This window comes from Desmodus rotundus, chromosome 3, assembly GCF_022682495.2.
Source record: "Desmodus rotundus isolate HL8 chromosome 3, HLdesRot8A.1, whole genome shotgun sequence".
NCBI classification, from domain to species: domain Eukaryota; kingdom Metazoa; phylum Chordata; class Mammalia; order Chiroptera; family Phyllostomidae; genus Desmodus; species Desmodus rotundus.
In genome coordinates this window covers 104,702,857-104,717,926 of record NC_071389.1, presented here as the reverse complement: position 1 = coordinate 104,717,926, position 15,070 = coordinate 104,702,857, and the positions used below count along the sequence as shown (strand labels likewise).

The following is a 15,070-nucleotide window of genomic DNA, read 5'->3' as shown; positions in this document are numbered from 1 at the left end:
TGTTAACAGCTCCCTCAACTTTTGTTTATCTGGGAATATTGAAATTTCTTTCTCACTTTTGAATAACAGTTTGTGGGATATGAGATTCTTGATTGATAGGTTATTGTTTTGTTTGGTTCAGCATTGAATATATCAGGCTTTTGCCTTCCAAAGTTTCTAAGGAAAAATATTCTGATATTCTTACTGAGAATCCTTTGTATCTGCCAACTTGCTTCTCTTGCTGTTTCAGGATTCCTTCTTTGTCCCTGTGTTTTGACAGCTTGATTATAATGTTGACGTAGGTGCCTTTGAATTTATTCTACTTGAATTTATTGAGCTTCTTGGAACTTTATATTCATGATTTTCATCAAATTTGGAAAGTTTTTAGCCAATATTTTTTCAAATAATCTCTCTGCCCCTTTCTCTCTCTCTTTTCCTTCTGGGATGTCCACTGTAAATATGTTGATTCTCTTGGTCCTTAATCTTTGGTCACTATATAATTTTGCTTTTCTATATGTTCCACAGACTCTATAACTTTCATTGTTTTACCTCCAAGTTTGCTGAGTTTTTCTTCTGCCAACTCAAATCTATCTTTTATCCCTCTAATAAATGTATTTGTTATTGTTTTTGACCTCCAGAATTCTTTTTAGTGTCTTTTAGATTTTCTATCTGTTTATTTATATTTATATTTTGTTCATACATTTAAAAAATTCTCTACATTTTTCTTTAGTTGTCAGAGCATCTTTAAGAAAGTTTTAAACTTTCATAGTAACAGTAGATGCACCATCTGGTCTTTCTCCAGGAAAGTCTCTTTTGGCTTATTTTTTTCTCCTACTTCTTTTTATGCCTTAAGATTGTGTTGTTGTTTTGTTATTGTTAAAAACTGGGCATTTGAGCCTAATAATGCAGTAACTGGGCTTTCCCAGAGCTTGCTGTTTGTCTGATTTTGCTTGTTGAATGTTCCAGGCTATATGCTTGGTATGACCATGACCCTAAGGTAACAAGCTAGAGTCTTCTCTGGTCTTCTGAGATTGTGCCTTCCCTTGGATATGTGTGGTGACTTTCTAAATTTCTCCATATATTTAGTTGTTTTTGAATATTCTAGTTCTTAAATATCTGGTTCCCTAAAGGGAAGATGAGAAAAGTGAAGGGGGTGGGGATAAGTCCTCTGGAATTCACTGCATCTGGAGGAATGCAATAATGGAGGGTGTTCAGTAAGGATGCTTGCCTCTTCATCTGCACTTCTGTGATAAGAAGCATAAATTAGTTATCAGAACACACATGCTGGTATCTGGAAGAGGAGGTGCTTATTGCCCACTCTGTTTCCTGTAAGCGGCATGCAAGGTGGTCTTGGAACATGTGCACAGCTGCCTGCCTCAGGTCTGGGAATTGGGAATGAGGAACCACCACTAAGTGAAGAGCTGAAATGAACTGAAATTAACCTCAATTTAGCGTCCCAGCATTCACCTAGAAATTGTAAGCCTCCAATATACTAGAGTTCCAAAACAGTTACATCAGACAGATTCTGGTGCTTTCTACTCCACCATCTTCCCACAGTCTTTATTCAGGCTGATTAACTGAAAAAAACAAACAAACAAACAAAAAAACAGAAAGTAGTAAGTGAGAAGGAAGATGTAGAGAACACTCTACATTGGAACCCTCACACATTGCTGGTGAGAATGTAAAATGGTGCAGCCACTATAATAGTTTGATGGTTCTTCAAAAAATTGGACATAGAATTATGATGTGGTATGGCAATTCCACCCCTGGGTATATACCTGAAAGAATTAAAAACAAGTACTCAGACAAATACAAATTTTCATAGTAGCACTGTTCACAATAGCCAAAGTTTGAAATAACCCTCATGTCATGAATAGGTGAATGGATAATCAGATTGCAGTATATACATATGATGCATTATTCAGCCATAAAAAGAAATAAAATAATAATAGATGCTATAGTATGGGTTAACACTAAAAATATGCCAAATGAAAGAAGACAGAAATAAAAAGTTACATATTGTATAACTTTATTTTTATGAAATATTCAAAGTGTGTAAATGCAAAGGAACAGGAAGTAGATAGCTGATTTCTAGAGTTGGGGGAAGGGGGATGGGAAATGGATATGAGTTTTAACATAGCATGATCAAAATATTTTGAAACTAGATAGAAGTGGTAATTGTGCAACATTGCAAATGTACTGAAGGTACACTGGAATATTCACTTTAAAGTGATTAAATTCACGTTATATACGTTTCACTTCAATTTTTAAAAATGGAGGATTTGGCAGTTATAGAACCACTATTTTAGCAGTCGCAGTCACAGTCACAAACCCTGGTCAAGAACTAAATACATTACTGATAGTCTTAATTTGAAGAAAAGAGCCTATTTTATGGATATCTGAAAGATATTCTGTTAAGCACACTATTTATCATGGTTAACAATATATTTTAGAATACTTCAAATTAAAAGGGCTTAAGTGAGAGTCCTCCAGAGCAGAGTTCTCAGGCTGCAGCAGAAACTCCTTTCCCTTTGATTCTTGCTTCCATTAGCTGTCTCCTCAACATGAGTCCTGCTGACCACACCACCCTGACATGTGGTCTGTGGGTGTTCCCAATCCAGCAAACAGAGAAACTGAGACTCAGCTCCACTGTCACTGTTCCTGGTTCAATTTATTGTCTCCATGGAAAACTTAATCATAAAACAGGTGACAGAAAGGATAATTGCTATTTGGTCAACTAGAAATGTAGTCTAGAAATAAAGTGAGAACTAGTGGTTAAATTCTTATGCTAATTGGTGGTCAAGGAAAATGCCCTGGAATAAGAAATTTAAAAACCCTGTCAGCTGATCACTTATATCACAGCTGGCACAGATTATGACACTTCAGATTTTTCCACTTTTATGGCAAAAGTATGCCTCCATCTATGTTGAAAATACCACCAAAATACACAGACTACAGCCCTTGGCTACCCTACATTGATTAGATAAGACCTTCGACTGACCTCCCTTCCCAACAGGGTTTCAAACAGATGTTCCAAACTGCATACGTCAACATCAATCCTGGAAACATCACTCCCACAGCTCACCGTGTGTTTCACTGTGACCCAGTCCACAGATGTAACACAACTCCCGAATCCACACTTGACTGTCACAGACTTGTAGCTTTCTCAGAGTGCACAGCTCATCCATCTACCCCTCCAACTAGTTCTTTCAAGAAATAAAGTTATTTCTGCTCACTCTGAAATGACTTCCTTTGAAGTTCCTGTACCATTGCTGATCATTTACCACTGTGAAGAGAGATAATAGCTTACTAACATGTTAACTTGATTCTAAGAAATGTGTATTTTCTTGTATCAGATTGTGCATCTACTGATCAGAAGCTTTTCATCTTGCCATTCTCACCACTGCATGCATGGGCTGGCCTGCCTACCAGGAATCTGGAATCCACAGCCATTGCATTGGCTCTGGCGTCAGCGTTTGTCAAGGTCATTAGGACAATGTGGTAAAAATGAGTTTGGGTTGTTTCTGTTGGGGATTAATTTCCAAGGGGGTAGTAAAAGACAGGAAGGGAGAAGTGAGAACTAGAGCTCATTCCAACAAGAGCACTGTATCAGGGTGGGGTCTTAGGTAAAAAATGCATTTTGGCAGAATAGGAATTACAGTTACCAGAAAGGCTAAAGGACAAAACTTGGTAAACAGGAATGACAAAGGGCTATCAAACCAGATAACAGCTGAAAGCCTGGTACAAAGCGAATCTGGTGAGGATACTCCTGGCACTATCACCAAACCCTGGCTGCCAAAGTCTGTCCCCTCCCCTCTGTCATCACTACATTCTACCTTGTACCCTGATGTTGCCACCACACCTCTCCCACTGCTCTGCTGCCCACACCTGCCCCAGAATTAGCTCCATATAGCTCCTTGTTACTGGATTACAAGCTCTCAATTCACCGTCCAGACAAGTGTTTCTGACTACTGGTTCCTGGGTCATAAGTCCTTTCCCTAGCAGCAGGAAAATCAGGGACACACACACACACACAAAATAAAATACCTGGCACTTCAGCTTCTATAGTAGGAAGCAGGCTCTTCCTTCAGGTAGTAGGGAATTCTGGGTATTTCTCAAATGTGGGAAGAGAGTGCAATGTTGGACATCCAAAGAAAGTGGATGCTAAATATCCACATAATACTCTTTTTGGAAGTACAACATAATAATAGAGGTATATACTAGGGGGTAAAGGGAATCAAGAAATCCTCCTGTTTCAACCATGTAACTTTTCCCCTTGCCACTAAAAATGATCTTTTCTTTATCTCCAAAGTAAGACAAATAAGACAAAGTATAATTAGTTAATAAATTAAATACTGAAACTCTGGTTGATATCCATTTTCTCACTAATTCTGTCATGTTACTAGCTCAATAGTTTATTACCTATGAATTAAACTATTAAGTTAGAATCTCCAACACAGCCTTTACAAAATAATAAGAGAAAGGGAGAGGAAAGAAGAAAAGTAGTTCTGATATATGAATATGTATGTGTTTAGGTGAGAAAAATTTATGTAGATACTATAATCCTCATTTTTTACACCAGTCATAAGGCCATATTTGTTTAATAACTTCTCTATTTCACCAATTCCATTTTCTACATTGTGGTTAGCCAAAACCTTAGCTAGCAGGGGTTCTCCACTATATATGGCAATGTCATTAAGGAAGGAATCTGAGCCAAGGGTATTCTGTCTAGATTGGGTTGTTAAGAAAAATCCAGTAATTCTTACTATTTAATTTGGTAGACTAGGATGTAACATAGTAGATCACCTGGAATTTCTTTTGAACTTCTCTCTCTGCCATTACAAGTACCAACCTTATTTCCTCTTGACAACCAGAATCAGTTACCTCAACCAACATCAAAATCCCCATCTCTTTTATTTGTTGCCCATTTGTTAATTGGTATGAAAAACCTGAAATGATCAGGTGTCAGTCTCAGCTTCTAATTCAGTGGAGCCACTGTTGTGTTCCCTGGTGGAAATATCCTGAAAATCAAAGAGAATCATGTTGTTGAGCCCATGTAAAGCCTCCACTCATATCAGAATGTCCAGTGGTTGGGAATCCACTGAGGAAGTGCTATAGAGATTAAGGGTTGAATGACATTCACAAAGGCATATACTTTGCCTCCCTGATTAAGAGCATCCTCCATAATTGAGGGCTGTGGGGACAACATCCATAGAGTATAAATTCTTATACTTTGGCCTTTTTCAAAAATCCCATCTTCAAAATCCTTTCTCAGGTCTCTTTGTCACCAATATCCAATCTTGTTCCATGTTTCTCTCACCCAAGAGAACTATTAGCAATAATCAGTGATTGTTGTAGATCCTTAAGTAATCTCTCTTTCCAGGCAAAACACTCTTCGTGTATTATACACTGGGAAGACATTCACTTTTACTGTATTTCAGTACCACCCCAAATGAGACTGTAAATTACAGGAGCCAGTTACTGGAGTTCACATATTGTACAAGGTCTTCTACAATTAAGACTAAACTTCTTTTCAGTTAACTGGTTATAGAGAATTCCCAATAAAGCTAAGAGATTTGGGGGATTCCAGGATGAGTCACTGTACCTATTTGTGATGTTATTACAGGTTTTTTCCTCAGTGGTACCTGGTGTTCCCTTTATGCCAGAAATTCTGGGCTTTTGAAATGACTTAAATCTGGAAATCAGCTAAAGAGTTATGACTATAATGGTGGTTTAAGTCAGGTCTCTGTGTACCACATCAGGTAGTTTTGGAAGTGTCCAATTTACTTTTTGAGGTTGTGAGCTACCTCATGTCACTGTTTTAAAAGACATCCAGATCTCTGAGGTGCCACTAAGGCCAACTAACGTGCTTGAACTTGCATACTGAATCAAATCTAAAATTACATTCTGTTCTCCTAAGTCTGACATCTCCAAATACATTTACAACCTCTTCTTCATTCTTTACCATGGTAGGGAGGTATGTTAAGTCTTCTCTTCCTGGGTTAGATATTGTAATATACCGTTCATGCTATGCTGATGTATATACCTCTAGTTATTGGTTTGACTGTAAGAAAGCATGATACACATTAACTTTGCCTTTTAGGACATCACTACTCCTTCCAAAAATTAGCTAAAGCTTTGATGGATGGGGGAAACTGGATTCTAGGTTGATAAGAGAGGCTCAGCAGATCTTTGAGGTAATCCAAGTCTCATGACACCTCCCTTACTTTCTGTCCCAGTTCATTGTTCCTCACTATTTCTCAATCAGTATAACTGCAAGAGTTGAGGTTTTTGTTATTGTATTTTTTTATTTTTCAGCACAGTTCTAGAGTCCCTGGTTTTAAACAGGACATAGGTAAGCACTTAGAAGTAAGTCTACCAATTTCTTTTCTAAGCTATTGGAAGACTGAACAGAACTCTGGCCCACAATCTGCAATAACCAGTCCAGGAAGTCAAACCACAACCTCTGTAGTAATCAGCCCAAAGGAGCCGGAGCTTGATCAGTAACCAATAGCTTCCCTAATATTTGCCCAATGCCTTCAATTGGTATTTCATTCCATATAAATTTTGGTTATATTTTAATTAGGTTTTTTTTTGGCGGGGGCGTTGTTTTGTTTTGGTGCCACTGAGTGGCCATAGCAGATTCCTATCCACAAATGCTGGTTGGATTTTCACTGCCTTCAGCCCTAAAAAACTCAGATAATCTCAGATTGCCTGGTTGTCATTAAAGTTTACAACCATTCTGTGTCTATCAGGCTTCTGTCTCTAGCTAATTCTAGCAGGGAAGAGAAAAGGAGGGAAAAAGAGAGGAAAGGTGAGGAAAATGAAACAAAATTATGAAGAGGATATTGAACAGCTTTGAAGCAGCTAGAGAACCAGGCATGGAAAGTGGGCAGTAATGAGGAAGGTTAGAAGCAATCAACATTACACTCCCTACCTACTCCTTCCATCTTCTCCCAAGAAAATACTGTTCAGTGAAGGCACTGCTCCTGCCCACCATTTTCACCATTGGCAATGGACACAAGACACCATAGTTGTATCACTGCTACTAGTGACTGGAAACCCAGTGTTGTGACTGCTGCTGATTCCTATCCCCCGCCTCATCCTCTGACTCCTGATTCAGATCTACAGCTGCATTGGTTGGTTTCTGATTGGTGAAACAGGACTCTTCACATGACCATACTCAAGCTACAAAGAAAAGAAAATCTGTAGGTGGAGTTTCCGGCTTCCAGAGGGTTACGCTAGATTTGCTTTACATACAGACATATAAGTTAGCAGAATTTCAAACATAAGAGCTCAGATGCCAGATAAACCAAAAAAAAAAAAGACAAATGTCTACTACAAGGGGGTAAGGGCAATCATTTGATTTCTTGTGTTGAGGAATCCAAAGATCACATGAACCAGAACTGGAACCAAATCCACTAATATCCAGCAGCATGAAATTCTGGACACCAGCAAGTGTTACCCTCAGGGAAAGAAAGAGATGGACAATTCTTATTAAAAAAAAAAAAAAACAGTAAATACTTTTACTATACTATGCTGATGGCTTAAGTTACATCATCCAGAGCTTTCCCACATTGTTCATCATTTGATGACAAAATGAAACATACCAGTCTTTTGGCTTTGTTTTTATTTCTCTGTCTGGCCAAAAGATATACATTTGATTTCAGGTGATTGATCTGATATTTCCCTTCTTGTGTCTTTTTCCTCTTGTTTTTTCTATGCATTATTATTTCTACAAATAAGGTCTACTTTAGAAATTTATTATTTCTTCACTTTAAAAAACATTGTACCATTTCTTTTTTTAATTTAATTTTGTTCATTTGTCCCCATAATAAAAGAAATGACAGATAATGATTAGGAATGTGCTCTAGGCATTGTGCCAAATGTTTGGCCCACACTTTTTCTTTTCTTTCTAATTATATTAGTTATCTGCATTTAACCCCCACCACTTCCCCACCCACCCCAGTCATCTTCATCTCCCTCCCCTGATTCCACCCCCATTTGTTTTGTCCATGTGTCCTTTATAGTTGTTCCTTAAAACCCACCCCCCCTCCCCCCATTATCCCCTCCCACCTCCCCTCTCCTTACTGTCAGATTGTTCTTAATTTCAATGTCTCTGGTTACATCTTGCTTGCTTATTTGTTTTGTTTATTAGGTTCCACTTAAAGGTGAGATCGTGTGGTATTTGTCTTTCACTACCTGGCTTATTTCACTTAGCATAATGCTGTTGTAAAAGGTAGGAACTCCTTCTTTCTTTCTGCTGCATAGTATTCCATTGTGTAAATGTACCATAGTTTTTTGATCCATTCATTTACTGATGGGCACTTAGGTTGCTTCCCACTCTTGGCTATTGTAAATTGTGCTGCTATGAACATTGGGGTGCATAGGTTCTTTTGGATTGGTGTTTCAGGATACTTAGGGTATAATCCCAGCAGTGGAATTGCCAGGTCAAAAGGCAGTTCCAGTTTTAGTCTTCTGAGGAAATTTCACACTGTTTTCCATAGTGATTGCACCAGTCTGCATTCCCACTAACATTGCACTAGGGTTCCCTTTTCTCCACACCCTCTCAAATACTTGTTGATTGTTGCATTATTTATGATGGCCATTCTCACCAGTGTGAAGTGGTATCTCACTGTGATTTAAATTTGCATATCTCTAAGGCTAGTGATGCTGAGCATCTTTTCATATATCTCTGGTCCCTCTGTATGTCCTCCTTGGAGAAGTGTCTGTTCAGGTCTTTTGTCCATTTTTTAATTGGGTTTTTTTGTCTTCCTGGAGTGGAGTCATGTGAGTTCTTTTTATTTTTTTAATTTTAATTTTATTGTTGTTCAAGTACAGTTTTCTGCCTTTTGCCCCCATTCCAGCCCAATCCCCAGCCCTCCCCACCACCCTCCCATTTCCACACCCCCGTTATTATCCACATGTTCTTTATAATTGTTCCTGCAAACCCTTCACCCTTTTCCCCTGAAATTCCCTTCCCTATCCCCTCTGGTTACTGTCAGCTTGTTCTCCACCAATCCAAAAGAACCTATTGCTGCAGCTATTCGGGGTTGCTTATGGTTCCATATAAATTTTTTAATGTTTCTTCTGTATCTGTGAAATTGTCATTGTTACTTTAATAGGGATTGTGTTGAATCTACAAATTTATTTGGGTAGTATGGACATTTTAATGACGATAATTCTTCCAATCCATGAACATGGTACATGCTTCCAATTGTTTGTGTCTTCCTTAATTTCTTTCGTCAGTGTTGTGTAGTTTTCTGAGTACAGGTCTTTTACCTCCTTGGTTAGGTTTATTCCTAGGTACTTTATTTTTCTTGTTCCTATATCAAATGGGATTTTTCCCCTGATTTCTGTTTTCGATATTTCATTGTTGATATACAAAAATGCCTTTGATTTCTGAATATTGACTTTGAATCCATCCCACTGTTTTGCCAAATCACTTATTAGGTCAAATAGTTTTTTGGTGGAGTCTATAGGATTTTCTATGTACCTTATCATGTCATCTGTAAACAATGATAATTTTGCTTCATCCTTTCCAGTTCGGATGCCTTTTATTTCTTTTTCTTGTCTGATTGCTGTGGCTAGGACTTCCAATACCATGTTGAATAGAAGTGGTGAAAATGGACATCCTGTCTTGTTCCTGATCTTAGTGGGAAAGGTTTTAGCTTTTGCACATTGAGTATGATGTTGGCTGTAGGTCTCTCATATATGGCCTTTATTAGGTTGAGAAATGCTCCCTCTATTCCCACTTTGCTGAGTGCTTGTACCTTATCATAAGTGAGTGCTGTACCTTATCAAATGCTTTTTCCATACCTATTGATGTGATCATGTGATTTTTGTCTTTCTTTTAGTTTATGCAATATATTACATTTATTGATACCATCCTTGCATCTCTGGGATGAATCCCACTTGATCATGGTGTATGATCTTTTTGGTGTATTGCTGGAGGCAGTTTGCCAATATTTTGTTGAGGATTTTAGTGTCTCTGTTCATGAGTAATATAGGACTGAAGTTTTCTTTCTTTGTTATGTCTTTATCTGTTTCTGGGATAAGGATGATGCCGAATTCATAAAAAAAACATTTGGGAGTCTTCCATGTTCTTGAATTTTTTTGCAATAGCTTGTGAAGGATAGGGGTTAGCTCTTCCTTAAATGTTTTGTAAAATCCTTCTTTAAAACCATCTGGTCTAGGGTTTTTGTGTGTTGGCAGTTTTTTGACTACTGCTTCAATTTCGTCAGCTGTTATTGGTCTGTTCAGGCTTTCTGTTGCTTCTTCTTTCAGTTTTAGAAGGTTATATTTTTCTAGGAATTTGTCCATTTCAGCTAGGTTTTCAAATTTCTTGGCATATAGTTCTTCATAGTAATTTCTTACAATCCTTTGTATCAGTTGTAATCTCTCCTCTTTCATTTCTGATTTGTTTATTTGAGTCCTCTCTCTCCCTCTCTCTCTCTCTCTTTCTTGATGAGTCTACTTAAAGGCTTGTTGATTTTGTTTATCTTTTTAAAGAACCAGCTTCCGGATTTATTGATCCTTAGGATTATGTTTTTAGTCTCTATGTCACTTAATTCTGCTCTGATCTTGGTTATTTCCTTCCTTGTACTTGCTCTGGGTTGTCTTTGTTGTTGTTCCTCCAGTTCTTGTAGGCATAGGGTTATGTTGTTTATTTGAAATGTTTCTATCTTTTTTTAGGTAGGCCTTTATCGCTATGAACTTCCCTCTCAGGACTGACTTCGCTGTGTCCCATAAGTTTGGGGTTGTTGTGAGTTCATTTTCATTTGTTTCCAGAAACTCTTTGATTTCTTCCTTGACCTAATTCTTGACCCATTCATTGTTTAATAGCATGCTATTCAATCTCTATGAGTTTGAGTGTTTTTGAATTTTTTCCTTGAGGTTGGTTTCTAGTTTCAGTCCTTTGTGTTCAGAGAAAATGCTTGATATAATTTCAGTTTTCTTAATTTGTTGAGGCTTGTTTTGTGTCCTGTCATGTGGTCTATCTTTGAAAATCTTCCATGTGCATTTGAAAAGAATATGTATTTTGCTTCTTTGGCATGAAAGGCTCTATACATATCAGTTAAGTCCATTTGATCTAGGGTATTGTTCAATGCAGCAATATCTTTGTTGATATTTTGTTTGGAAGATCTCTCCATTGTTGACCACGGGGTGTTGATATCCGTACTATAATTGTGTTTTTGTCAATATCTTTCTTGAAGTCTTCCAAGATTTTATCTATGTATTTGGGTGCTCCTATGTTGAGTGCATATATATTTACAATGTTTATGTCTTCTTGATGGACTCTTCCCTTGAGTTTTATGAAGTGACCTTCTGTGTCTCTTTTTATGGCCCTTTTTCAAATTCTATTTTGTCTGATGATTATTGCTACCCTGCCTTTTTTCCCCCTGTCCATTTGCTTGGAATATTTGTTTTCAGCCCTTCCGTTTCAGTCTGTGTAGGTCTTTTTTTCTGAGGTGGGTCTCTTATAGGCAGCATGTGTGTGGGTCATGCTTTCTTATCCATTCAGCTATTCTATCTTTTGATTAGAGTATTGAATCCATTTACATTGAATCCATTATTATTGATAGGTACTTATTCATTGCCATTTTTTCATACCTGTGTTCCTCTCTCTCTCTCTCTTTTCCTTCCTTTCCTTAAAGCAGCCCCTTTAGCATATCTTGCAGGGCTGGTTTGGTGGAGGTGTATGCTTTTAGACTTTTTTTTGTCTGGGAAACTCCTTATTTTGCCTTCCATTTTAGTTGAGAGCTTTGCTGGATAGAATAGTCTTGGTTATAGGCCTTTTTTTTTTCATTACTTGGAATATTTCTTCTCATTCCCTTCTGGCTTGGAGCATTTCCATTGAGAAGTCAGCTGCTAGCCTTATCGGGGCTCCGTGGTAAGTTGCTTCCTGTTTCTCCCTTACTGCCTTTAAGATTCTCTCTTTTCTTGGAATTTTGCCATTTTAATTATGATGTATCATTCCGTGGGCCTCTTTGGGTTCTTCTTGATTGGGACTCTCTGTGTTTCCTGGATTTGCATAACTTTTTCTCTCATCAAATTAGGGAAGTTTTACATCATTACTTTTTGAAACAGATTTTCTATATCTTGCTCTTCTTCTTCTGGTATCCCTATTATACAGATATTATGGTTGATGTTGACCTGCATTTCCCTTAACATGTCTTTGTTCTTTCTGAGTCTTCTTTCCTGTTCTGTTCTTTCTGGCTGTTTTTTTCTACTTTGTCCTCCAGCTCTCTGATTCAGTCCTCTGCTTCATCTAACCTACTTTTGATTAGTTCCACTGTGTTCTTCAATTCAGAAATTGTGGTCTTCATTTCCTCTTGGCCCTTGTTGATAGTTTCGATTTGCTCATTCATGTTGATATATCTTGCAGTGAATTCATTGTAGTTTCCCTGTAGTTCTTGGTAATTCTCTGTGAGCTCATTGAGCTTTGTATAACCATTGCTTTGAACTCAATATTTGATAGTTGACTTGCCTCTTTTTCAGTTAGCATTCTTTCTGATGCTACCTCCTTTCCTTTCATTTTGGGTTTGTTTCTTTGTCTTCCCATTGTTTGTGGGACTCTTCTTGTTAGCCTCTGCTTCTTAAATTCATCTGTTCTGACTCCCTGGGTTCGTGGCAGGAGACCTATGAGATTCAGTGGTGCAATCTCCTTGATCCCCTGAATTTGCTGCTCTTGGGCTGTCATTTGTGTTGGCTCTCTGTTGTCTTTGGTTTTTGGTTGTTGTTGGGTCTTTCTTTGGTGGATCCTTCCCTCCAGCTTGTTAACTGAGGGTAACTCTGCCCATCATGTTTTGTATGCTGTTGCGCAGGTGCAGACAGGTTGTGTCAAAGCTGGTTCTCCTCTCTGTCCAAGATTTTGAGGCTTCTCTCTCACTAGTGTTCAGTTGTTTGTTCTGTGTAATTTCTCTACCATTTAGTTGTAGTTCCTGATTGGCCCTGGGTGGAAGTTAGTGTGGCTTCCACTCACTCCTTCACCATCTTCCCTTATTATTTGTTGGTGGTTCTTTTGTTGGTAGTTTCTCTCTTCCAGCAGGTATACTGGTGTTCACAGCTCCCACCTACTCTTTTATGGATCAGTTGGAGGGGGGAGGCAAAGTGGATTAAGACAGCAGGAGGGTATTCTATGAGATTCAAAGTACCAACCTATAGAGAAGAGATAGGAAAGCCTGTGGTTAGTGTTAACTGTGATATTTCACACAACTAACCACTTTGTAGAAAGGGTGGAAAAGAGGTAAGACTCTTATTAGAGAGGTGAAGGACTGTGAGTTGAATCCAGAAAACAGTGAGCTTGAGGGAAGAGATTATGAGATATAGTGAGATTAAAGGATAGAGTATAGGCATAGCGTGTGAGAGAATAGAGTTAACCACAACAGTAATAGAGTTCTGGAAGACAGTGAAATGGGCTAAGATCTGGGATAGAGGGTGCTGTGTAGTATTTACAATTGAATGAAACAACAATTATTTAAAATAATGCTGGAACAGCCATAATATAATAGAATCTATATGATCTGAATAACAAGAATGGGAAGTACACGACCTAGAGTAGTGTGCTATTGGAACACAAGTGAAGTGAAAGAAGGAAAATTAAAAATACACTATGAAAGAGAGAACAAGGAAAAACAGTCAAACAATGCAATTAAATAAACAAATAAAATGAAGAAAACTAAACAGAAAGAAGAGCAATAAAAAACTAATAAAATTTAAAAAGTAAAAATAATGAAAAAATAATAACATGCAAGGTCTCTGGAATAGCAAAGTGAAATTTGTCTCAGTTTCTCAGTTGTTTTAACTAGCTTTGTGATCCCTCTTTGGGTCTGACTGCGGCCCTTTCACGGCTCCAGGTCTTATTGTCTTACTTGGGGGAAAGAAAAAATATATCTATACACACACACATATTTATTTTTTATATGTTTACATATATATGTATATGTATGTTTACATATATGTTTATATATATATAAAGTCAGCCTCCTGCTGACTCTATCCCGGCCAGGCAAGTTCTGCTGGTCTTCCTGGCTGCAGCAGACTGAGTGGGGCTGGGTTTCGCTTTTCTCCCTTCCTATGGTTTTGCAAGGATGAGAGCCAGGTCTGAGCTGCACTCTTCACAGTTTCCCAGATTCCAGCCCAGTTCCTCAGTTCCCTGCGGTGCCCCCAGTGCCCTTCTGTGCCAGGCCCACACCTTCAATCCACCAGTTGTACTGTCCTTGAGCTGCACCAGTTAGGGGCAACTCACATACCACCTTCTTGCTCTTTGCTGTCCTAGGTGCTAGGTACTCTCAAAGTCTCTTCAGGATAGTTCAGCTCCCCCACAGAGTTAAGTCTTTCTGGGGGCTGCTAACTCCCTGAGCCCTGCTGTTCTCCTCTGCAGGGGGCGCCTCCTCCTTCCTCTTAGCGAACCAGTCCAGCCATGTGGGGGTAGGGGCGCCACCATGGCTGGGACAGTGGGCACGTGTGTGCCCCAGCCTCTGCCACTGAGGCAGGAGATGGGGAGTAGGGGCTCCACTGAGGTCGTGGCGCCTGGGGCGGGAGCGCAGCAAAGACTGAGGCAAGGATGCGAGGGTGTGGCAGAGGCTGTGACTGCATTGGCTCTGAGGGCGCAGCTGCCTAGGGAAAGTTACCTAATCAGCCACCGATAGCCTCTTTTTCGAATAAAATCCTCCTGTTGAAGCCTGTTGCTCCCAACAAGTGCCCGGAATCTCACACAGCCCAACTTTCCAACCAGACCGGGGACTCTCTGGGTCAGGGTCCGTCACAGCCCAATGTTTCTCCCTTCTCCAGGCATCAGCGGACTCCCCAAATTCTGTGGTAATTACCCATCTGGCATCCACAGTCTCAGCGGGTGAATACTGCTCCTGTGCATCTTCCACTTTGTCTTTATTCCCCATCAGCAACTTCGAGCATCCAGGTCCATCCTGGTGGCACTCTATCCTCCCTGTTTGGCAGGACAGGGAGCCATTGACCTGGCACTCTTCCAAGACTCCTGCGGCAGGCCCAGCAGACGCCGGGCCTGGGGCTGCAGCCACCCTGGTCCCTGCGCTGGGCCCAGGGACCTTAACGCCCAAAGTAATCTCCT

The 15,070-nt window shown here is 39.2% G+C and overlaps 1 pseudogene; it reads right to left on the bottom strand.

Moving 5' to 3' along the window:
- LOC112323156 (ubiquitin-conjugating enzyme E2 variant 1 pseudogene) overlaps positions 1-12,350 on the bottom strand; it is a 60,301-nt pseudogene extending 47,951 nt beyond the window's left edge.
- Positions 12,351-15,070: the final 2,720 nt, after the last annotated feature.